Source organism: Mauremys mutica, chromosome 2, assembly GCF_020497125.1.
Source record: "Mauremys mutica isolate MM-2020 ecotype Southern chromosome 2, ASM2049712v1, whole genome shotgun sequence".
Lineage (NCBI taxonomy): Eukaryota > Metazoa > Chordata > Testudines > Geoemydidae > Mauremys > Mauremys mutica.
The window spans coordinates 227015074-227040059 of NC_059073.1; the positions used below are offsets into that span (position 1 = coordinate 227015074).

The 24986-nt window shown below is 38.7% G+C and overlaps 1 protein-coding gene across 3 annotated transcripts in view; it reads right to left on the reverse strand.

Moving 5' to 3' along the window:
• Window positions 1–24986, reverse strand: part of KCNH8 (potassium voltage-gated channel subfamily H member 8) — a 371011-nt gene that overhangs the window by 312306 nt on the left and 33719 nt on the right. The window contains exon 1 of one of the 3 annotated variants that reach the window (XM_045007784.1): window positions 15488–15617. The exons of the other annotated variants lie outside the window; for them this stretch is intronic. The gene's annotated coding sequence lies outside the window, so the exon portion shown is untranslated. Of the gene's footprint in view, window positions 1–15487; window positions 15618–24986 lie in introns of those variants that run through there. 3 annotated transcript variants of the gene reach the window in all.

Consider the following 24986-nt stretch of genomic DNA (forward strand, 5'->3'; position numbering starts at 1 on the left):
TCGGACCGTGGACGCACACCACTGAATTAATGTGTTTAGTGTGGCCGCGTGCACTCGACTTTATACAATCTGTTTTACTAAACCGGTTTATGTAAAATCGGAATAATCCCGTAGTGTAGACGTACCCTTTCTTACAACACTCCTGCCAATACATCCCAGAATAATGTTCGCTTTTTTTTTGTGTGCGTGTGTGCGCAAGGGTATTACACTATTGACTCATTTAGCTTGTGGTCAATTGATTGTTCCTTCCTAAGTGGAGTACTTTGCATTTGTCCTTATTGCATTTCATCCTATTTACTTCAGACCATTTCTTCAGTTTGTCCAGATCATTTTTAATTTTTATCCTATCCTCCAAAGCACTTGCAACCTCTCCCAGCTCGGTATCATCTGTAAATTTTATAAGTATACTCTCTATGCCACTTTCTAAATCATTGATGAAGATATTGAATACAACCGGACCCAGAAATGATCCCTGCAGGACCCCACTCATTATGCCCTTCCAGCATTACTGTAAACTACTGATAACTACTCTCTGGGAATGGTTTTCCAATCAGTTTTGCACCCACCTTAAAGTAGCTCCATCTAGGTTGCATTTACTTTGTTTGTTTATGAGGTCATATGAGACAATATCAAAAGCTTTACGGAAGTCAAGATATACCACATCTACCGCTTCCCCCCATCCACAAGGCTTGTTACCCTGTGAAAGAAAGCTATCAGGTTGGTTTGACACTGTTTTTTTTGGACAAATCCATGCCATCACTTATCACCTTATTATCTTCTAGATGTTTGCAAATTGATTGCTTAATTATTTGCTCCACTATCTTTCCGGGTACAGAAGTTAAGCTGACTGGTCTGTAATTCCCTGGGTTGTCCTTATTTCCTTTTTTTTAAATAGATGGGCAAATATCATGCCATTTTCCAGTCTTCTGGCATCATTCCAGTCTTCCATAATCTTTAAGGATTAATCGCTAATGGCTCAGATATCTCCTCAGTCAGCTCCTTGAGTATTCTAGGATGCATTTCATCAGCCGCTGATGACTTGAAGACATCTAATTTGCCTACGTAATTTTTAACGTGTTCTTTCCCTATTTTAGCTTCTTCTGATCCTACTTCATTTTCACTGGTATTCACTATGTTAGAAGTCCAATCACCACCAACTTTCTTGGTGAAAACTGAAACAAAGAAGTCATGAAGCTCCTCGGCCATTTCCACAGTTTGTTATTTCCCCTCCCCCCCTCCATCATTGAGTAACGGGTCTACCCAGCCCTTGGTCTTCCTCTTGCTTCTAATGTATTTGTAGAATGTTTTCTTGGTACCCTTTATGTCTCTAACTAGTTTGATCTCATTTTGTGCCTTGGCCTTTCTAATCTTCTCCCTACATACTTGTAGTATTTGTTTAGGTCAAATTACAAAGGATGAATATAGTTTCCACTTTTTGTAGTAATCTTTTTTGATTTTTTTTAGATAATTGAAGATCTCCTGGTTAAGCCAGGATGGTCTCTTCCCATACTTCCTATCTTTCCTACGCAGTGGAATAGTTTGCTCTTGTGCCCTTAATAATGTCTCTTTAAAAAACTGCCAACTGTCTTCAATGGTTTTTCCCCTTAGACTTGCTTCCCATGGGATCTTACCTACCAACTCCCTGAGATTGTTAAAGTCTTCCTTCTTAAAATCCATTGTCTTTATTTTGCTGTTCTCCCTCCTTAGAATCATCAACTCTCATTTCATTATCACTTTCACCCAAGCTACCTTCTGAAATAAAAAAAATTCTCCAATACATTCTAAGAACTTGTTGGATAATCTATGCCCTGATGTGTTATTTTTCCGACCAATGTCTGAGTAGTTGAAGTCTCCCATCACCACCAAGTCCTATGCTTTGGATGATTTTGTTAGTTGCTTAAAAAAAGCCCCATCCACCTCTTCTTCCTAATTAGGTGGTCTGTAGTAGAACCCTACCATGACATCACCCTTGTTTTTTACCCTTTTATCCTTACCCAGAGACTTTCAACAAGTCTATGTCCTAATTTCCATCTCAACCTCAGTCCAACTATATATGTTTTTAATATATAAGGCAACACCCCCTCCCTTTTTCCCCTGAGCAAGCTGTACCCATCAATACCAATATTCCAGTCATGTGTATTATCCCACCAAGTCTGTGATGCCAACGTTGTCATAGTTTTTATTTACTAGCATTTCTAATTTATTTACTTGCAGTTTTCCCTGCTAGTCAGCAGACATCCCTGCTTTCAATAGCTCCTCCACTGCTGTCATCTCTATTTTGTTTATTTAAATAAGAACTGCAAATCCTCTACTACCACAGTTTAAATACCATATTTCTCTCCACCCTCAGGATATTATGACGGAAAGCACTCCTGGAGTATTTTGAATGAAAAAATAACGTATTACACCTAGAGGCAAAAACAGAAACTCTTCATACAATGTGAAAATCTTCGAAGGATGTCATCCTCCTAAGATAAAATCTGCTGTCCCAAGAGGGTACTTTAATAATTGGACTATCAGCCCTTCATTTATGGCAGGTTCCTCAAGAAAACCCTCTTAATGTGAAAATACTTAAAATAAAACAGAGCTATTGGGCCAGAGACAGGAGGGGGAGAGCACAAGCATGAGAATGACTCTGTAGCCTGATGGTTAGAACACTCACCTGAGATGGCAGGTCCCTGTTCAAAACCTCTCTCTTATCAGATGGAGGGGGAGGGGACTTGAACTGGGAATCTGTTGTGACAACTGGGCCTATAAATTTACCCTTATTTTAAGCTCATCTGTAAGAGTAAGTGAAAAATCATAAAATGTCACAATTACCTATAACAACAAATGTTGATGGGAAAAGGTTCAAAGGGAGACAGAAAGACTAAGTTAGTCTAAACAAAAAGGCCACACTGATATAATTCAAGGAATATGTTGTGAAGGCCAAAACTATGATGGGGTTCACAGGAGAATTAGACAAGTTCATGGAGGATAGTTCCATCAATGGCCATTAGTCAAGATGGTCAGATATGCAACTCCATGCTTTGGGTGTCCTGATTGTCCAAATTTGTGAATTGCTCTAGAGGTTGAGTGGGAGATGGGCATCCAGATGGCTAGAGTAGCAGCCGTGTGCATGCCCAGAGGTAGAAACATAGGCACTTAGGTAACTTCTACTCAAAAAAAAAAACAAAAAAATGTTGGCACCAAATGAGTCTAGGCAATTACAGGTTCAGTGGCAGTTTTGTGCGTTGCAGTGGTCCTGAAACTGGGATTTTGGTGCTTAAATCCAGATTTAGGCACGTAAACATGGGGTTTAGGTACCTAAGTGCCTTTGTGAATGTAGGCCTTAAATATCATTACAGGGAATCAACATGTATATAGATGTCTTTGAATGGATGGCAAGTTCTTCATTGATGGTGTCCTGTTTATTTCCTCTGTCCCCTAGTTATACACAGAAATCATTATATAAAATTAAGCATTGCAAAAGCAGACAATCCCCACAATACAGAAACTTTTGTACTAAAGATGGACTGGCATGTAGTCTTTCATGTATAGCAGTGATCCTGAACTTTGTGTGGCTGATAAGCAAGTTAGTCAGATAACTTAGTCTCTGGAGAGCCAATAACTTGCATGCTGTTGTTCTGAAATTCTACTTTAGCATTTGGAACAGTTTGGAGTCATCCAAAACACAATGCTATTATACATTGATGTACTGTTATTATGCTGACCTCCCCAAGCATGTCAACTTTACATGATTGTTTAGTGGCACTAATCATCTCCATTTAAACACAATACCTCCTTTCTCTCCTCTCCCTTCTTGGTTGCTGATATAGAATATTGATTGTTTTCCTCTCTGCTTCCTGGCCACTGGGAAAAAATATCAATTGGTTTTCCCCTCTCTCCTTAGTTCTGACTGTTTGGTGAGACTGGAAAAAATGTTGAAAGTCCAGTCCTTTTTTTCAGTACTCCTTGAGCCATATTGTGCTTCACACAGTATGAAGAGTGTTCTTGTGATCAGCACTCACTGCCTGAGACCAAACTTGTGCCTCAGATGTAGTCTCCACAAAAATTGAATGCAGTGCCTTGAAGATACTCTATAATCACCGGTTGAGGATCACTTATTTAGAGGAATATTCCTAGTTTATTCTTGGATGCTTCTCACAGGGATAATTGCTTCCAAAATGAGAGGCTTTTACGTTCCTTATCAAAAAGACAATACCAATAGATTTACCAAACACTGAACACTGAGAAATTTGAAAAGGGTTTGATTCTACGAGAGTTTGTTTTTCTCAATTACTCCAATGACTGTTCATAGGTCCTAAACCTCAGTGTCCTAGTTTAGTCTCAATATGCCACTACTTTTGGGCCCCCTGCCTATGCAACTACCTGCTACAGCTACTTATTTATCTGGTTATCTTTCCTTTCTCAGGCACCATACTTACTCACCTCTACTTCTCCAGGTCAATCTCCAATAAATACCATTTCCCACAAGACACCAACCCTTTCAAACTACTACTCATTTATTGAATATAGAACAAAATGCAGGAATAATAGGCTTAGCTTAACTGAGGAGAATCAGTTACAAGTAAATGACTGCTTCCAAAGCACTCCCTGGAAATCAAGCAGCAACTTAATGGGCCAGATCCTCTGCTAGTGTTAACTGGCATAAGTCCATTGACTTCATTGGTATTATATTAATTTATATCTGTTGAGGATCTGGCCCAATGCTTGGATTCATTATACCTGAAATTTTAACTGATATTGTATATCAAATTCAGAAAACAAACCCAGAAATCTCAGAATATCTAGAAAGATATTTTACTGGAGACTACCAGTTTAGTCATTTCACTTGCAGTCTAACCCTGCAAACTCTTACTCATATGAGCAGACTTAATTATTAGTAAAAGTTTGCAGGTTTGGGCTTTTGAATTGTGATTAAGTGAAAGTTCAAAGTTACGGGGCCTGATTCTTCTCACCCTTTTATAAATCAGACCTCCATTGAAGTTATACCAGTGTAAAGCCACAAAAGGTGACTCAAAAGCCCATGGATTTCTGTTTTCTTTGTAATTGTAGTTACACACACACACACACAGTATAAATTAAGTAGATAATTCCTAATGAGATAACCAAAGATATTTATTCATTCTCTCTCTCTCTCTCTCTCTCTGAATTATCTACTTCATTTATACCATTTTTGTATACATGGCAATGTCTTTTATTCGCAGCATTCTTTTGGAGGCAATAACATAGCCTTAAGTCACTCTATCCAAAATCTCATTTTGAAGCAATTTCAGGACAGGCAGAAGAGCTGTGTGAATCTGAATTTCATTCTAAATCATAATATGTACAATTCTGAAAAACACTATCCTTTTTTTAAAAGGGGGTGGAGTGGAGTAAGGGCAGAGGAAGATGAATCAGGGTAGCCTATAAAGAACTACAATGCACTATATTTATCATGGGGAAATATGGATGTTTAACAATATGTGGAGTAATTCTGTAAAGAATGAGCTTTACTAAATTGAAAATATCATAAGGGATAGGGATAGCTCAGTGGTTTGAGCATTGGCTTGCTAAATCCAGGGTTGTGAGTTCAATCCTTGACAGGGCCATTTAGGAATATGGGGCAAAAACAGTACTTAGTCCTGCTAGTGAAGGCTTTCATGCATCAATTTAATTTCTAATAATGCCCGGCCTCAACTATTTTCATTTTATCTTGCCTTTGTCTTTTAATTATCATTAAATGCTGAACTTTGTTTAATAAATTTGAAAACTAGATGGAGTCGTGGTTTGGCTACTCTAGTAATTGCCTATATTCATATTCTCCACTGCTGGCCTATCTTGTTCACGCTGGTTAAAAGAAAAACTTAGTTATTCCTCCACTTATTTGCGCTTATCTTTCTGAAAAGAAGCTGTTTCTCATGGAGTCATTAATTTCACATTTTTACAGCCTCTATAAAAAGAAACTTCAGATAAAGGAATATACTTGAAATATGCTGTGAATATCACCTTCTGAGAAACCCAGCTTCTTTAATAGCTGCCTCTAATATTACAGATAACAATGATGGTTTACAGATTATGCTCATTTCTATTCAAGACCAATGGCGGTATGAAGAAATATTATACCTATCTTCCTACCAGTCACAACTATCAAATGAAACAAAGTAGTGCTAAAGTCAGACCCGTGTATTTTCCAACACATCAAGCCTAGGATCATAACAAGCCATTTGGAAGTGACAGATTAGCTAAAGTGAGAAAATCAATACTGTATTTCATCTACTTTATTATTGGTCTACATATATCTTGACAGATAATCCATATGATTATTTTATTTTCACTGAATATGCAAAATAGATGTGGTAATAATTGCATTTAAAAACAAGCTGCCCATATTCTGCCACCCTTATTCACATTAGGATGAATTTGCCCATTCAATCCATCCTGAGTAAGAGGCAGCATTAGCTGTGCTGTCCCCAGGCAGTACCTGGAATGAGTTGCAACTCAGACACAAAATTTGGTTCCTGCTTTCCCCTTTCTCCATGGGCTGGGGTTGTGGTGAGAAAGTAAGCTATGTCAGCCCTTCTCCTGATACATCTTATGTTCCTGGCTGTGCTTACTCAGATGCAGGGGCTGACATATTGGAGAAAGAGGTGGAGTCAAGGCTCTATCCACTCTCTGCTACTGCTGGCCCGCTACCAGCCTACCTGCACAGGAGGAACAACAGCATCCCATCAACAATTGCTTTCCTTCCCCCATTTTTCTACCCACAATACAAGAGCCTGGGATGGGAGTCAGAGGGTTCCATACAGATCATTGATCTCCTAGCATAGCCAGCATTTGAGTATGGGTGGCAGGATCTGACCCAAAGTCTTTTGACCATGCTCCTACTCTTTTTGTAACTCAGTTTTATTATGCTTAAGTAAAACAAATTTGGAAAGGATATGGAATTATGTACGGGATGGAGCACTTCTTGACATAGAAGGGGTCAGGCTTCCCAAAACCCTTTTCTAAAACAATGGTACAGATGCCATTAAAGAAACTCATTGTACTCTTCATAGCTAATACCATGCACATAAATTACTGTGGACCAGACAGTTAATCCCTTACTCACAGTGATGAGCAGTTTCACATTAGGATTGGTCAACATTTTAGATATGTTGGACCCCAATCCTGCAAATGCTTACACATGCATTTAACTTTAAACATTTGAGCAGTTCCACTGAAGTCCAGGGGACTACTTACATGCCTAAAGCTAGTCTTGTATATAAATAGTAGCAGGACTGGGGCCTAACACTGAGTATGAAATATTCATAGCAAACTATCAGTTATCAATCCATAGAGGAAAATCAACGGAAAACAACATATAAAAATATTTATCTGGTAAAATTCAAAAAAACAAATACATTCAAGGAAATCATGATCTCATCATGAACATTTCATATGCAGAAAAAGAGATACATTTGTTAATTTTTTTGCCATAAGTTGTTCACTCAGCTATAATCATCTGTGTTGTTCTTACAGTCATTCAAGAGAATGAAGTGCCTCTTTATTGGCTAAAGTGTATTGGTGAACTCAGCTAACTGGCAACTGGCTGCATTCTGAGATAGCTCCTGTCTGTGTACATTGCCAAGGAAAGTTCATGAGAAAGCTTTTAATAACTAGGCTGAATACTGAAGTAATTAATTACTATGGCATCTAGTGTCTGACACAGTCTAGAACACATAGCAGGGAAAAGATAGTAATTAAATACACTACCATAAATCCTGCTTCATTCTTTGAAAAATGAAATCCATGGGGAAAAGAATGGTGTTTCCTATATTAAGTACCAGTTTTCTTTAAGTGAGCACAGTATTTTTATATATCATAGCCTGCCATACAAAGGAAGAGAACTGCTTGTATTGAATTCCATGTGTTCCAAAATAGAGATCCATAGCAATAACATTAACATTTTATGTAAAGAAAAGCACCTTTGTCTCCATTAGTGTTCAGTACTCATAAAATTCTGCTAATTTATCATTAGTTTGAATTGAAACTAGATTATATCATTAATAATCATAGCCCTTAGAACCTGCATTCAAAATTTACCAGCAGAGGTAAATTTTATATTAGATTTGCAGAAAAAATATATACACACAAAAATCTAAGACTAGCTGCATAACATACAGGTTCATAACATATCATGCATGCAGCCCAAAAATATGTAAAACCTTTCATAACATCTAAGGAGAGGTAGTGAAGGATAAAGTGTGTATGGACTCAAAGGTCTCAATCAGAGCCACAGACCAAAGAGATCAGGTTCTATCCCAGATGGTATGTCATGAGGGCTGCAGTCAGACACAGAGAGGAACGCATGCAGACCAAGGAGGAGACGTGCTGATGAAAACGTAGGTAATATTGGGTAATCCAAGAACCATTCAGAGGGATAACCTGCTAATAAGAGTCACAAGAAGCTTTAATATTCAAACTTTTCAGGAACAGAATCACTTCTTAAATTAGCTAAATGTGACTTTTTGAGTGAGAGTTGCCATCAATACAAGATTTATATTCCAGTGAATATTTCAACAGCTTGCCACTATCAAAGTAGTAAGATTATGTGCATTTTACCAAAGGTCTTTTTTTTTTTGCAAAACCTTTGTAGCAAATTACTCTATTTTAAAATATTATGTCTCAATATATTTTTAAATGGCAATATCTTCAATAAATGATAAATATTTGACTGGTGGCTTCCTGAACAAAGTTCTATCAGAGTCATGCATGTTCTTCCTAAAATTAGAGTTGCATCCCTTCATGGCAGCCTGAAAAGCTTAACATATGTTCTTCAAAATTCTTCCATGCTTCATAGTGTTTGACTCCAGGCAAAATGTTTATTATGTTTCAGAAGCTGGAGCTTTAGAAGGGGGTGCAATTTGGCCAAAAAGAAGCACTCTTAGTACAGCACAATGGGTTCAATTTCCTCCCCTCCATTCACAACACTAATTTGGACTCACTTAAATTCAATCTATATCTAGAGTGCAAGTACATGAGACAAAAACAATATTCTCAATAGTCTTCCTGATGTGGTGAAAGAGTTAGCTAGTAACATATTGTAATGCGGTTCTTCTCCAATGCTAGCATCTCTCACGTGCACCACATTTAGAAAAAATGTTATTCATCTTAGTCCCAAAGTTATTCACATTCCACCCAAATTTGATGTCCACTCACTTTTATTGCTGAAAATTATTTACCTCAGAAAAAGAATAATGAAACTAATATTACGGGGGGGGACACCTTATTTGCACCAATAGAATGAATCCCACATTTTACATTTCTGTAAGAAATTTTTTTTCTTGCAACCTGCATCTTTTTTGGGGTATTACTCATTGTCTCTCACATTTGGGCTCTGTCAGATTGACAGGCATGCAAACTAGCTGTGGGTGGGTAAAAGAGACATATTGGGGGGAAATGAAAAAGTAAAGCAAGTATCCTAAGGCACGGTGCTACCTGTAGTCTGTTCCAGAAGAGACAAGTAAGTCTGTTGGATGAATCTGGCTGCATTGAAGGATTTTGAATTACAAACGTCATGGGTTCACATGATACAATACTGATAACTGCAATACTTATAGCAATCAATCTGTTGCATAAGAACGCTTTTGTATTTTAGAACCTCATATGAATTTGGGAACTTAAAATTGTACCACTACTTTTGTGGAAGGTTTGGGGTCCAACTGTGCTCTCGTTGATTCTTGTTACACCATTCTTGATTAAAGAGGCTTTCAGTACCCCATAATTTCTCCCCGTGAATGTACTTCTGCACTGTAATCTGTTACACCTCTGAGTCTTCTTGATAAGCTAAACAAATTGAGTTCTAAAGTCTCTGACCACGTCTCCACAGGAACACTCAGGAAAGTGAAGGCAAATCAACAGCAGGTGTGAAGTGAAGGAGTGTAAGTAAAGTATATTAACCCCACCCCCAAAACCTCTTATTGTGGAGTAAAGTGGCCTTAGTTTGCTATAACAAAAAGTTACAGCAAACTACCATTTTACTCCTGATCAAAAACATCTACACAGAGGGTTCTCATGCTTTAACTTACATACATTTACTTCACAACTTGAGTTGACTAACTTTAAGTGAACCCCTGTAGATATACCTTCTCACTGTAATGCATTTTTTCCAGATTACTTTTTTTTGCTTTTCTTCTTCACCCTTTCCAATTTTTCATTTTTTAAAAAATGCGGACTCCTGAACTATTCACAGTATTCCACTATTGGTCTCACCAGAGCCATATGCAGGTTTAAAATCACCCCCTTATTCTTTCTTACTACTCCATTTATATATTTAAGGATCATATTAGCCCTTTTTGCTGTGGCATCACAGTGGGAGCTCATATTGAGATGCTGGCCCACTATGACCCCTAAATCCTTTTTCTGAGTCACTTTCCAAGATACATTTCCCCAGTCTGTAGGAATGGCCTGAATTATTTTTTTCCTATATGTATGATTCTGCATTTGACTTTATAAAACACATTTTGTTTGAACAGGCCCAGCTTACCAAGTGATCAAGATCACTCTGACTGTCCTGTCATTATTTACCACTTCACCAATCTCTGCAAATGTTATCAGCAGTGATTTTATATTTACTTGCAGATCACAGATAAAAATGTTAAGAGTTGGGACTAGTACTCATTTCTTTGGAATCCCACTAGAAATAATTTGAGACAATTCTCCCTTGATAACTACTTTTTGAGTATCAGAGGGGTAGCCGTGTTAGTCTGGATCTATAAAAGCAGCAAAGAGTCCTGTGGCACCTTATAGACTAACAGATGTATTGGAGCATGAGCTTTCATGGGTGAATACCCATGGACATGCATCCGACGAAGTGGGTATCCCAGCAAAAAATGAAATCAGGTTCAGCTGACAAGATTTATTTTCCATAAAACAATGCTGATTTGTTCTCATTATATTCGTATACTTTAATTCTTTCTCAGTGGAAGACCATAACAGCTTTTCCATTAATTTGCTTAGGACTGATATCAGCCTAACCAACCTATAATTACCCAAGTCAACCCACTTGTCCTTTTTGAATATTGGCACACCATTAGAACTCTTGAACTCTTCTGGAATTTCCCCAATATTCCAACTTTTATTAAAAATCAACATCAAAGGGGGCAGAGAATGCCTTAGCCAATTATTTTAGGACACTTGGGCACAAGTTAACCATGCCTGCTCTTTTTTTACCATATCCATTTACTAATGGTTCTATACCATTGCTAGAATTTCTTTTGTTCCTAGTATACTTAAGCACCTTCTTATTGTCCTTAGCCCTACCAGCCATGGATTTTTCCCTAATGTCTTTTGCTTCCCTTAGCAATTTTCTGTACTTCATAACTTCTAATTTATGTTGATACACCAGGGTTTGGGGGAACCCACTAAGGTGCCCAGACATCTTTGCTCACATGACCTACTCCCAAACCTCACTCAGTCTCTTTGCCCCCATCCCTGATGCCCCACTACATCTTCCTTTCCTTCCTGTAGGGTGGGGCTACCTAATATTAAGGAGCCCAGTCAACAGTGTCAAAAACTTTTTCCATTGCACTCCTGTACAGTCCCCTTTCTTCCCTGTACCTCCACAGACATTCATAGTCCCGATACACTTCTTGAGAACTTGTCTCTCTCCCCCATGGTGCCCAAGAGCCTCCCCTGCTGCTCAGCTGTATCCAAATATAGGGAATAACTGTTGCTTTGAGAATAAAAGTGTTATAAACTGTTCTGTGCAAGAATGGTAGTGAAAGTGCATGTAAACTTGGGATTTCTAGGGCCTGATTCTTTAGCTAGAAGGTCTCCAAATTACAAATATCAAAGTGCAATAGCTACAGCAACACTAATATGCTTGAATTATATAAAATTGTGACATCTACAGTCTTGTTACCATGTGATACATACTATTTAAAAAGAGGGTAATGTACATATTTGCTTTAAAAATAGGACCGACGCTCCTATCAACATGGCATCAAAGCACCTTAGTATGTCTAATCTAGGATCTCAAACAATAAGAATTACTACTTCACAGGAATAAAGTTCTAAATATGTATGAAAAATAGTTTGGGATCATATTGTTACATTTCAGAATGCAGGGATCATCTAAAATTGATATAGCTTTCTTTCCCAGCACTTTATGAACATGAAAGTATGAAAATGAAAGACTTGCCCAAATGTGATAGGTAGTTGGAGTATTTTGAGGCATGCATGTAATTGAAGTGAAAGGCATGTTACAGCCCTGGTTTTCAGCAGTGGCATGCTTTAAATTAGACATGGCATAATTTGGTGGCGTACCACAGTTGACAGAATAAAAGGCATGTCATATGCCTGCTTAATTATATGTGTGCTACAAGATGATTCAACATTGCTTGCTCTCCTGTGGAAACAATTTTTTTCAATGTCAGTTAACAGAGCTAAGAGTCTAATACGTAATATGTAATGATTTGGGAAATTATGATCCAGGGTTGTGCAATAGCTTTCATACAATCATTTGGGCCCCTGGTTTATCAGCAGAATCATAAAAGTCCTTCAGATTATGTTATTCCAAATCAGAATGACTATCCTAATTTTAGAACAAAATGCCATGTGGATGGGGGTCTGTTGTGTGTTGGCAGACTGAATAAACCAACAGGAATTATCACTTTTAAGTGTCATCCCAGATAATGTGTTAGATGCTGGTTAAACTATGATCATGTGTTTCTGAAATGCAGTCCCACCCACCATTCCTATGACCTTTCTTTAACCCAATTCACATATTAAGAATTATAAGTGTGTGTACATGGGCATGGGGGAGTGGGGCATTGGAGACCAAGGGATATTTGGACAATTTTTGAAGCTATCCTTGCATGCAGTGATCAATGCAATATCAGGAGATCAACCCAAATAATCCCATAGCAATAGATTCTTCACCTCACCCCATTGTAGGTTATACTACCTTTTGGTTTCTGTTTTATTTTCATCCCGTTCTGTGTACCTGTCCAGCCATTATCTGTATATTTTCCCTAAATATTTTGTCCTAAATCCTATAATATGATTTGGTAGAATTTGATCCATCTTCTGAATTTATATTTTCTGCATTTGTTATACACATTTTAATCTTTGCTCCTTGTTAGTCTTTATAAAACTTTTAGTTACAAATGTGAACATTAAGATATGTTCTTTGAAATGATTATCCTAGTTTCAAGGGAACAGCATTTTGCAATTATCCACGATTAGGCAGCAGCAGGAATAAGCAGAATGTGGTAGTACTATAAACAGAATATAGGCAAAGAGGTTGTTTTCATTAAGAACGTTTCAGAATAAATAACTTTTAAAACATCTATAATAATCAAAATACATATTAAGTAGAAATCAAAATCCATATTCCCACAGGAGAACAAAAATGCTTATATGATTAATCAATAATTGTTGCATAATAAAATGAAGTAGGTAGAACATTTTCAATCAATATTAAAATGGTGCAATATTTCTTTCTAAATGCTACTTTGCTAATCCTGTGTGAATCATCTGGCATAATGCATTTAAAATGTTACATATTTACACACGCTAACCAGCAATGCCATCTGCAAATGTTGTCCTACAATGAAAAGCTGCACATATTCCAAGTGCCTCTTCCTTAAGTTAATTTACTAATAGCACAGTAATATGCTGATCCTGTGCAGTGTTAGATCAACACAATAATAGCCATGACATGCATTTACAGCAGGTAATGCCTGAGGGTGCATTTTGTTTTCATGCATCATACAAACATTTGTTTTATCTACTTGCCAGCTTTTAAATATTGCAAAGCTGAGAACTGTATTTACAAAGTTTTGTTGTGGTTGTTTGTCAACAATTGGAAAGTCTACTGAGATGTGTACTCTTTTGCATCATGATTTATGTATTATTTATGAATTAGCTGAATAGTGATAGATTATTTATGCTCTGACATTTATGGCATTTGTTCTAAAAGCCTCAACCAAACTTCATAAGAAATAGCAGAAATCAGCACACTTATCATGCAACCCTATTATTAAAAATGGATGCCAAACATGTTCTATGGTATTAAGGATTTTAAACAGAAAAAAATCTTACTGGGAATTGTGAGGCAGTAGGAAAGTGCTGCTCTTGGGCATGAGTCCAACACAGTTAAAAATGGCAGGGGGCTCAGGTTTTAACCTGTATTTTTCCATTTGGTGGATCTCAACTACTGATGTTTAATTATACTTGTACTGTAGTACAAACTTCAGTAGCACAAGTTAAATATTTTGAACCCACTTCTATTTGAACAGCTTTGCTGCTAAGCTGCAATACTCTGAGGCTATTTAAGGTTCCCCAGGGGGTTTAAAGTTTTGTATGTAAACAAATGTGAACAATAGAAGTTCCTTTTAGCAAAACAATTATTCCTTTTGGGACTTTGGGGGGGGCTATACTGTGGATAAACATTTGCTTTTTATGCAACTTTTACAGGTTTTTTAACTTTAAGTGCATTTTACTGTTAAAGGGTGACACGAAGACCCCCAATCGTGCAACAGCTTACACACAAGCTTACCTCTATGAGTAGTCCAACTGAATTTTAAATGGGCAAGGGCTAAACTTAATTCTTAGGGAAGGGCAGACAGAGGAGGAAGTGATAAAGAAAGAGAAAGGGTAAACAATCAAAGCAGAGACAGAAAGAAATAAAATTAATATTTCAGGGATCAGCAAACTTCTATGTCCCATGTTTTGGGAGTGTCCTACATTGCCCTGTTGGCAGAATGGGATATATAGATTTGCTTTAAGTAGGCACACGTGTCCTAGTAACAAATGGGATAATAAAGGCCCCAGTCCTTCAACTATCCCAGTCCACTATCCATCTCCAGCAAAGGGAGTGGAAAAACTGAATGCTCTCAAGAGAGAAGGATTCCCTCAAATTAAAAAAGATATATAACTGGCCACATGAGAGCGAGAGAGAGAGAGCACAATCCTACACATTTTTTTCCATTCATTGAGATGTGGAAATAATATTTTTGTATTTTCATTACAATAGTACAGTAGGTTTCCTTTAGTGAGTAGCTTTTTCAAAAATACATTTTGTATTTTTACAGATAGAAACATAGAATAATGTCCACTTGGAAAAAAAACCAAGTATATGGAGGAAAAAAGCAGCAATGTAACAAAAGGTGAGAAATAGCTAAACAAGAATGTAAAGAGATTAAAAATACAGGTGAAAGTGATTCCTTCTCAAAACCACCTTTATTTTAATTATGTTGACAATGCCCATTGAAGAGAACACGGGTATGTTAGAAACAATGAAACTTTTTATTTTATTTTATTTTTTAAAAGAAAACACCACACCATAATTAGGAAAAAAAAAGTTTTTTTGACCGGATTTGACTGCATCCTCTTACACCCAGGCATAAAGGTCCAATTTTTATCTCCCCTAAATAAATCAGCCCAGATTCTCTGAAGCAAGAAAGACTTTCCTAGGAGGAGGATCTGGCAGCCCTAATAAAACAGGTAACCAACTGACCTTAAATCCGAGGAGACTCCTGTAGGTACCATCCTAGCTAGAAAGAAGCAGCTGACTAAGGCTTTTCCACTCCATGCATTTCTTTGGCAAGTGTTAGATAGTGAGTGAGATGCTGCTGACAGGAAGTTCTTAGCACCTAACAGCTCCCCTTGTGACATCACACCTAGATTTTTCAAATGTGTTCACACCCTCATCTGATGTGCTCCTTTGAAAGGGCCCTGATTGTAGGTACTGATTTGCTTTGAAAATTCTGACCTACATGTCTTTCAGAGCAGCAAAGACTCTTGTGGCACCTTATAGACTAACAGACGTTTGGGAGCATGAGCTTTCGTGGGTGAATACCCACTTCGTCGGATGCATGTAGTGGAAATTTCCAGGGGCTAGAGCCTGCATCTTGCTTGCTTATATATACCTGCCCCTGGAAATTTCCACTACATGCATCCGACGAAGTGGGTATTCACCCACGAAAGCTCATGCTCCCAAACGTCTGTTAGTCTATAAGGTGCCACAAGTCTCTTTGCTGCTTTTACAGATCCAGACTAACACGGCTACCCCTCTGATACATGTCTTTCAGAAGCAAACATAAAAAGCAAAGCCATTAAACACCAGCTTCAGTCCACTTCAAGTCATTGGGACTTAAGTGACATGCCCAAGTGTTTTGCTGAATAGGGATGATTGCTGAACCAGGGTCCCAGTGACAATTTTACAAATGGGGTGGCTAGAACCATTGAAGGTAATCAAAGAGTTAAATCAGAAATCTTAGGTTTTATTAGGATGGAAAAAAAATGTAGCTTTCAGGCTTCTGACAGTTTAATTGCAAATCTCTATCAGAAAAATATTAATACACTTCAGTAACCAAAAGTGAACAACGTTGTTTCACTTCTATATTATTCAAATAATAGCTATGTTAATGGATTTGGAAATAAAATAATTCTTTAGTAATAAGGAATCATGCTTAGCATTTATGTAGGACATACTTCATGTTTAAAATGCTTTGTAGACACTAAGTAACCCTCACAGTCCCATCATGAGTTAAGTAAGCAAATAACTATCATCATCATCATCTATCTTAGAGATGGGAAAATAGAGGTAAAACAGTTATGCAACAACTTGCACAAGGCTACAGAGGGAGGCGGTGTCAGAGCCAGGATTATGGTGAAGTTCAGAAGTTCCTAGCTACCAGTCCTCTGCTCAAACCACACCTCTCTTGGATACAAGTTCCTTAACAAATTAATACTGAATTAATTCAAGACTAATTTAAAAATTAGTCCAGTTAAAGTAAACTATAAACATTTGTTTATTAGCCTACAGGTCATATTTTATATCATATAAAATAACTATGTCTGCAAGTACACCGGGGTGGGCAAACTTTTTGGCCTGAGGGCCACATCTGGGAATGGAAATTGTATGGAGGGCCATGAATGCTTATAAAATTGAGGTTGGGATGCGGGAAGGGGGTGAGAGCTCCAGGATGGGGCCAGAAATAAGGATTTCAAGGTGTGGGAGGGGGCTCTAGCATGGGGCTCCAGATGAGGAGTTTGGGGTGCAGGAGGGTGCTCCAGGCTGGAATTGAGCAGTTTGGAGGGCAGGAGGGGGATCAGGGCTGGGGCAGAGGCTACTGGGTGCAGGCTCTAGGCGGTGCTTACCTCAGGCAGCTCCCGGAAGCAGCGGCATGTCCCTTCTCCGGTTCCTACATGGAGCCACTGCCAGGTGGCTCTACACTCTGCCCTGTCTGCAGGCACCTCCCCTGCAGTTCCCATTGGCTATGGTTCCCGATCAATAGGAGCTGTGAGGGTGGCTCTTGGGTCAGGGGCAGTGTGCAGAGCAGAGCCCCCGGCTGCCCCTAGGTGTAGGAGCCAAGGGGCCCCATGCAGCGCCCCGCCACCCTACTCCCCAGTTGGAGCACCAGAGCGGGGCAAACCCCAGACCCCGCTCTCCCCAGAGGGAGCTTGGGCAGGACTAGAATGACTGGCAGGCCAGATCCAGCCCACGGATGGTAGTTTTCCCACTCCTGAAGTACACAGATCTTATCCAGGGACAGAAGACTTTCATTTCCCACTAAAATATCATAATTGGAAAAATTGTCATCTGTGTGTTAGTATTATAACATCTAAAGAACTCTTATTCCTTAAAGCCCAGGCTCACAAGAGTCTAAGCAATCAGATTAGGGTTGTTCAGCAGCTCACAGGAAGCATTTAGCACCTGGGATTGGGATAGGGATAGGTCTTAAGCTGCAAACGGCTGAAACATTTGGTGGATTCTCCATGCTCTCCCTCTCCTTTATGGCAGAAGAGCTCTCTCAAGAACCATGTTCTCCTCAGTTCTTGACCTGTAGCTACCTTCATTTTCAATGTGTGGAAGAGAAAAAAAAATAAATTGCTATTACTACTACAGGGTCAAGATTATCTCACATTGCCACATCCCCATGGGATTGAGGAGGCCTATAATGTAGACTGCAGCTATCTCCCAGATCACTCCTGCACCTAGCATGTCTCCTCCCAACTCAGAAAGCCCAAGTCCCCAGGGTATACCTTCTCCACTGTAGAGCCACAGCAATTCCCTTATGAGTCAGATCCATTCCTTTTAACCAAAATCTGAATTTTATCCTAGTTTTGAATTTGACCCAATACTTTATATACTCTGCTCTGTAGAAGTAAGTCATTTATGTTAATAAATCACTGATATTAGTCATAAAACTAAAGTTGTATATAAAAAAAGATGTGAAATTATAAATCACTTGCTGATTCATTATTGATGAATTACTAGCTATAATCTAATTTCTTATCAATGTATTGAAAAATGCCATGGGAGGCCCTATTTCTCATTACTCAACTTTCACATGCACTAAATACAAATGCAGATTTAGCCAAAAAACTCAATTATTTTCCTCTACGAATAATTAATTCTGAAAGAAAAATGTGAATCTGCATTCCTAAAATACATCTATATTTTTATAGATGTATTTTAGGAATTCACAAAGACTGTGAATGGCTTGCCAATTACAGAACCAGTTTCTCCTCCCTTGGTTTTCACACCTCAACTGCTAGAACAGGGCCTCATCCACCCTGATTGATCTAACCTCATTATCTCTAGCTTGCTTATATATACCTGCCCCAGGAAATTTCCACCAGTTGCATCCGAAGAAGTGGGTATTCACCCACGAAAGCTCATGCTGCAAAACGTCTGTTAGTCTATAAGGTGCCACAGGATTCTTTGTTGCATCTATATTTTTATCTCTAGGGTATGTCTACACTGCAGCTGGGAGAGAGCCTTTCCCCCTAAGCAGACAGGCTTACATTAGTGGGAATCACCCCAGTGCGCTAAAACTAGCGATGTGCATAATGTGGAACCTGTGGCGTCTCAGGCTAGCCACCCAAGTGTGGATCTTGGAGGTAAGGTGGGTCCAAGCTCAGGTGTCTAGCTGATGCCACAAATTCCACACTACTATTTGTAGCACCCTCACTCAAGCCCTGCTAACATGAGTCTCTACTAAGGGTGGGAGATTTGCTCCCAGCTGTCGTATAAACAGAGTGTCACTTTTGAGGCAACTGTAGTTTTTAGAATACAAATACATTCAATCGTTCACCTTTTTAATCGATAAAAATATAATTATTTTAAAAAACTGTTTATATGCAAAATCTTTAAATACCACATGGTACAACAGATAATCTAATGAGAAGAAAGCACTCTGCCATTGCAAAAGAAACCCCATTGTGTTTACTCAGACAAAAACAGCCATTGTTGTCAATGAGAGTTTTATACGATTAAAAACTGAGTAAAGACTGTGGGATGTGGTTCGAAGTATCTTGCTACTTCACTGCAAGCTCCATTTAAAATGGTTATTAGGAACAAGAACTCCTCTTGCACAAGTTTCAGGGTGTAGACTCCTAGAAAACATGCACTCCTTTCAGGGTATTTGAGATACAGAGGGAGTTAAGGATCTCAATACAAAAACTAAAAGGAAAAAATGTCCCATATCTTCAGACAAGGATATCAACAAAATCTGAAGTTATTAAAATAGTCCATCTAGAACGTCGCTCACATAAATAAGGCTAGGATTTTCAAAGGAACCTAAAGGTGAGTTATTCCAATGGTGGGAAGGGGAGAAGGCATGTAGCTCCCTTAAGCGCCTTTGAAATTCCTGGCCCCAATGATTACAACATTTAACCTTTAAATTATGAGTTTGATCAGATTCTGAAGTCAAAAGAAATTAAGGACACTCAGCACCACACAGAAGGCAGGATTGAGCCCTATGCACATATGAGGTCAAACAAGTAATTGCACTCAGATGATAGGTAATTGTTCATGGAAAAGAGCTATTCTCTGAACAGCAGCATATTTTACATGCACAGTTGCATGTTTGCACCAATGTGTGCTGTTTTGCATGTACAATTTAGGCATCTGTTCTTTTAAAGTATGGCCCAAAAGACAAGTTTAATACCTAAAATAAACAATATTTTTTAACAGTTTAAGGTAATTCTGTAGGAATGTAGCTCAGATGTCTAGGTATCAGGGGCGGCTCCAGGCCCCAGCATGCCAAGTGTGTGCTTGGGGCGGCAAGCCGCGGGGGGCGCTCTGCTGGCGGGAGGTCCGCCAAAGCTGCGGAACCAGCGGACCCTGCGCAGGCAAACCGCCGGAGGCAGCCTGCCTGCCGTGCTTGGGGCGGCAAAATCCCTAGAGCCACCCCTGCTAGGTATCTTATAGCATCTCTTTCTTAAAAAAATGCCAACCATTTCAGAATAAGTTATTGACGCAGAGGTACTCAAGTAACAGATCTGACCAGCTATGAACTCTGGATTTCTACATACTTTAAGCTATAGATTTGACTATTTTAGTCTATAGTGATAGAGGTTAAGTATTACATTATTACTTGTCTTTCTAGTTATATATTTATACTGTGTACAGGAACATGTGTAATTGCTACAACACTACTTGCAGATTTGCACTAATGATTGGGAGACCTATTGTGAATTATATAATTTAGCAGATTAGGTTTTGATCCAAAGCATTGAAAGCATGTACTTAACTTTAAGACCGGATACAAAACATGCTGTACACAATAGGAGTCTTTCCACAATAGGCTTTATATCAGGACCTTAGAAAGCAAGTGAACACACAAACACCAAGCATAATGTATCACAAAAGAGACTATTTGCTTTGTAGTATAGTTTTAATTATTTAGGATAGTACATCATAGTATGCTAGCAAATGTACTGTAGTATCTTTTGGAAAAAAAACCAATGAATTCTTAGCAATATGAGACTTCCCTGCAGCACTCTGCTATAAAACTCTTTGCTAACAGAGTGGAGAAAAAACTCCTTTTTTTTGTGAGAATTGAAGTGTGCGCGATATAGCAAAATGTGAGGCTCTCTTGTGTTTGGCATTTTTAAAGCTGTTGTGACAGGTCAATACACAGCAGGGATGCTCTGCTTTCTCATCTCTGAAGTACTTGTTCCAGTTTACGTGGGGGAAGCAAGTATGAGGAACAGTGTGGTAATGTATGGTGTGGTGGCGCTGAAATAATTGCATTTGTATACGTACAATAGACATGGAAGAGCTGTCTGAGTTTAAGGAGGAAAAAAAAAAGATATCGATACAGACAGAATTTCTTCAATTTCTGATAAAAATTATAAAATATATAAAGAAATAAAATGTACTTGATCAATGCATTATATCAGTAGTTCTCAACCAGCAATGTGTGTGTATCCCTGGGGGGTACACAGAGGCCTTCCAGGGGATACATCAACTCATCTAGATATTTGCCTAGATATTTGCCACATAAAAAGCACTAGCAAAGTCAGTACAAACTTAAATTTAATACAGACAAAATGAGAAAATAAGCAATTTTTCAGTAATAGTGTACTGTGACACCTTTGTATTTTTATGCCTGATTTTATAAGCAAGTTGTTTTTAAGTGAGGTGAAACATGGGGGTACACTAGACAACTCAGAATCCTGAAAGGGGTACAGTAGTCTGGAAAGGTTGAGAACCACTTCATTATATCACTTAACTACCCATCAGTTGTATACTCAGAACATTCTGAAACTATTAAATAAAAATTTAAAAAAGGATTGATTTAAATACTTAATGTAAATTAGGGTCTCTTACTTGGCAAGTATACTTATGGTGCAAGGTACTATTCAACAACACAGTAAGAGTATTATAATCTGGCCATATATTAGGAATTTGTTTTAAATTAAACAAATATTACAGATTAAAATTATCCACATCTGTGTAAAACAGAAGACTATATATATGGATGAGTTGGTTTATGGATGCAAATCCTCCCTGCCCTCAGCCCAAATGTGTTACAAATCTAAATGCTATCCCTAACTGTTTCATTTTGAGTTTGGATCTCCAAGTTAACTGAAATTTGTGTAAAAACTCATTACCTAGATAACTCCTCAAGTGTCATTTATCTCTAATCAGCCTCAAGCACAAACTATCCAGTTAAATTCAGCAGTAATTAATACTGATGAAATTAGCTCAAAAGCCATCTGTTTTAGACAGATGCATAAAAAAGGTAAGGATTTGACAAAGAAGGTTAGCTCTTCACCACTCTATACCCTTTTTCAACATTAACAATCACATGATCAAAATACCTATGCTTATGGAGATAGCCTTTTTGGTAAATGGCAATACAATTTGTCCCAATATTTAGGGATACAGTCTGATCTGGTAAGGTCTCATAGGAATCCTATCACCAGAATTCCTATCACCGGTTCGCCATTCCCAGCCAATGGGAGCTGCAGGAAGTGGCGGCCAGCACGTCCCTGTGGCCTGCACCACTTCCTGCAGCTCCCATTGGCCAGATATGGCAAAATGCAGCCACTGGGAGCTTGTGGGGAGGGCCTGCATGCCTGCGGATGGTCAACGTAAACAAAATGTTTCATGGCCGGTCAGCAGATTAACCTGATGGGCCATGTGCCAAAGGTTGCCGACTCCTGAGTTATGCAATGTTCAGTTTATTCAGTTCAAGCAGAGGGTCGGTCTCTGTTTTCCTAACCTTAATTGCCAAATTTCCACAACCTTTCAGAACATCCTTTAGGAGAAAGAGTAGCATATAGCATCCTCCCAGATTCCCTGCACATAGAGCCCTCCAAAATATCTGACAAGCAAAGTAATCAAACCAGTACATGTCAGAAGAACAGAGAGGTCTTTACAATTCTGAGAGATAAATTCCCATACAAGTTTGTTAATTTTTGAAGAGTGATCTTCAAGACTTCTTACAAAAAAGAAAAGAAAGATTGACAGACCCAGAGACACAAATAAGATATTCCAATAACTACTCACCGATTCAAACATTAGCTTCATTTTTTTCCCCACAGGAACCTGTAGAACCTCCCATCTTTCCACCATTTTAACATGTTCATTTCCCAACTGCTAACAGCACTCTTGAAATCAGTCTTAAAACCTCTCTTTTCAGCCATGGAAGTGTGAACATGTCCCTGTTTAGAGGCAATCAACCCAGCTCTGGGCATCAGCCAGAGTGGTTGCTCATGAGTTCTGTGAAGGAAACACTTTACTCTAGGGACTGAGCACTCAGACCTGTTGTCACATTCCAGGGTACAATCCAGATCAAAGAGGGGCTGTGTCACTGCCTGCCCCACAACGCTTTGCTGTTGCAGCTCCCAACCCGTGCTGCTCACAAACAACTTAATGGCATGTAGGTCACACCCTGAGGGCCTGTGATAGCTGCAGCCCTGACCCCAACAGCCTATCAACAACATACCAGTCACACCCTGGCTTCCACCAGCATTGGTTAGGACTTGCAGGGTGACCCCAACACACTCCCAGTCCTGAATTTTCCCCAAAACATGTGTTCTGCACTGTACAGCCCTCTCCTGGGCAGTTCAGGTATCAGCATTCAATGCCCTGCAAAGAGTCAATATTCAATAGTTTGTTACTTAAACTGAACTGTTTGGTAACATCAGTTAAAACACAGCACTGGATTAGTTTAGATGAAAAATTAAAAACACATTTATTAAAAAAAGGAAGATAAGATTTTCAGTGAATTCAAGTATAAGAGATCAAGTTAGAAATGAAGTGGAGTCTTCTGAGAATTACCCTTCAAAGTAAAGTTTATTCAAACAGTAGGAGACTCCATGCTTTTTCTCCTCACCTGCCTTTACTGAAAGGCCAATTTGCTGAGTCTCCTGCCATCTCCTCCTCCCCATGCTGTCTCGAGGATCCTGTTTATTAGTTATATGTAAACTGAGGTAAAACACAAATGCCTTTGTTTAGGATACAGCTGCTTAACAACTTTTTGCCTAGCCAGGGCTATGCAATTCTGAGCATGTGCTATCATCATCATACAGGTGGAGTCATAAAACTTTAAATACTGCATTGCTTTATACATTTCGCCATGATATTAAATGGCCAGCAATTATTAGTTTACAAAATATGTGAGGTATTTGGACAAATATTACAATTACATGTAGGATATGACTACATGGGTGCTTTCAGTTATACCTGTCCAGCACTCCAAGCCCCTGCAGACTCTGTTATGGTCTATTGGGATTTTTCTTGTGCTTAATTTGCTGTCATGGGGAAGTTGAAGAAAGGACATGTATTCAATTCTTTAACTTTTTTTTTTTTTTTAAATAAAAAGGCTGTTTTGCACCCAAGGAAAAAGCAAAGAAGAACAAAGATATTTGTTATGTCCACCTATGGCTTCGCTGCATGCTCAAAATTACCAATGCAAGATTAGGCCCTAAAGGTTCATGTCTCTTGACAAAAGTGGTTACGTTCAAGAATGCTGGAGAACTCTGGCTCACATTAGTTTATAGCAACTATAATATTAAGTGGGTATCATTTACAGTAAAAGTCTCAAGATTGTTATAACATATTATAAATCAAGTGCATTTATTAAGTCCATTATATTTAGTGGCTAGCAAAGTTATGAATTTAAGCTCCCAGGTTTTTCTTGTGACGATGGTAGGTTTTGGGCTGTATAAGTAGGGGCATTGCCAGCAGATCGAGGGACGTGATCATTCCTCTCTATTCGGCATTGATGAGGCTTCATCTGGAGTACTGTGTCCAGTTTTGGGCCCCACACTACAAGGAGCATGTGGAAAAATTGGAAAGAGTCCAGCGGAGGGCAACAAAAATGATTAGGGGGCTGGAGCACATGACTTATGAGAAGAGGCTGAGGGAACTGGGATTGTTATTCTGCAGACGAGAAGAATGAGAGGGGATTTGATAGCCGTTCAGGAACTACCTGAAAGGGGGTTCCAAAGAGGATGGATCTAGACTGTTCTCAGTGGTACCAGATGACAGAACAAGGAGTAATGGTCTCAAGTTGCAGTGGGGGAGGTTTAGGTTGGATATTAGGAAAAAAAACGTTTTCACTAGGAGGGTGGTGAAGCACTGGAATGGGTTACCTAGGGAGGTAGTGGAATCTCCTTCCTTAGAGATTTTTAAGGTCAGGCTTGACAAAGCCCTGGCTGAGATGATTTAATTGGGGATTGGTCCTGCTTTGAGCAGGGGGTTGGACTAA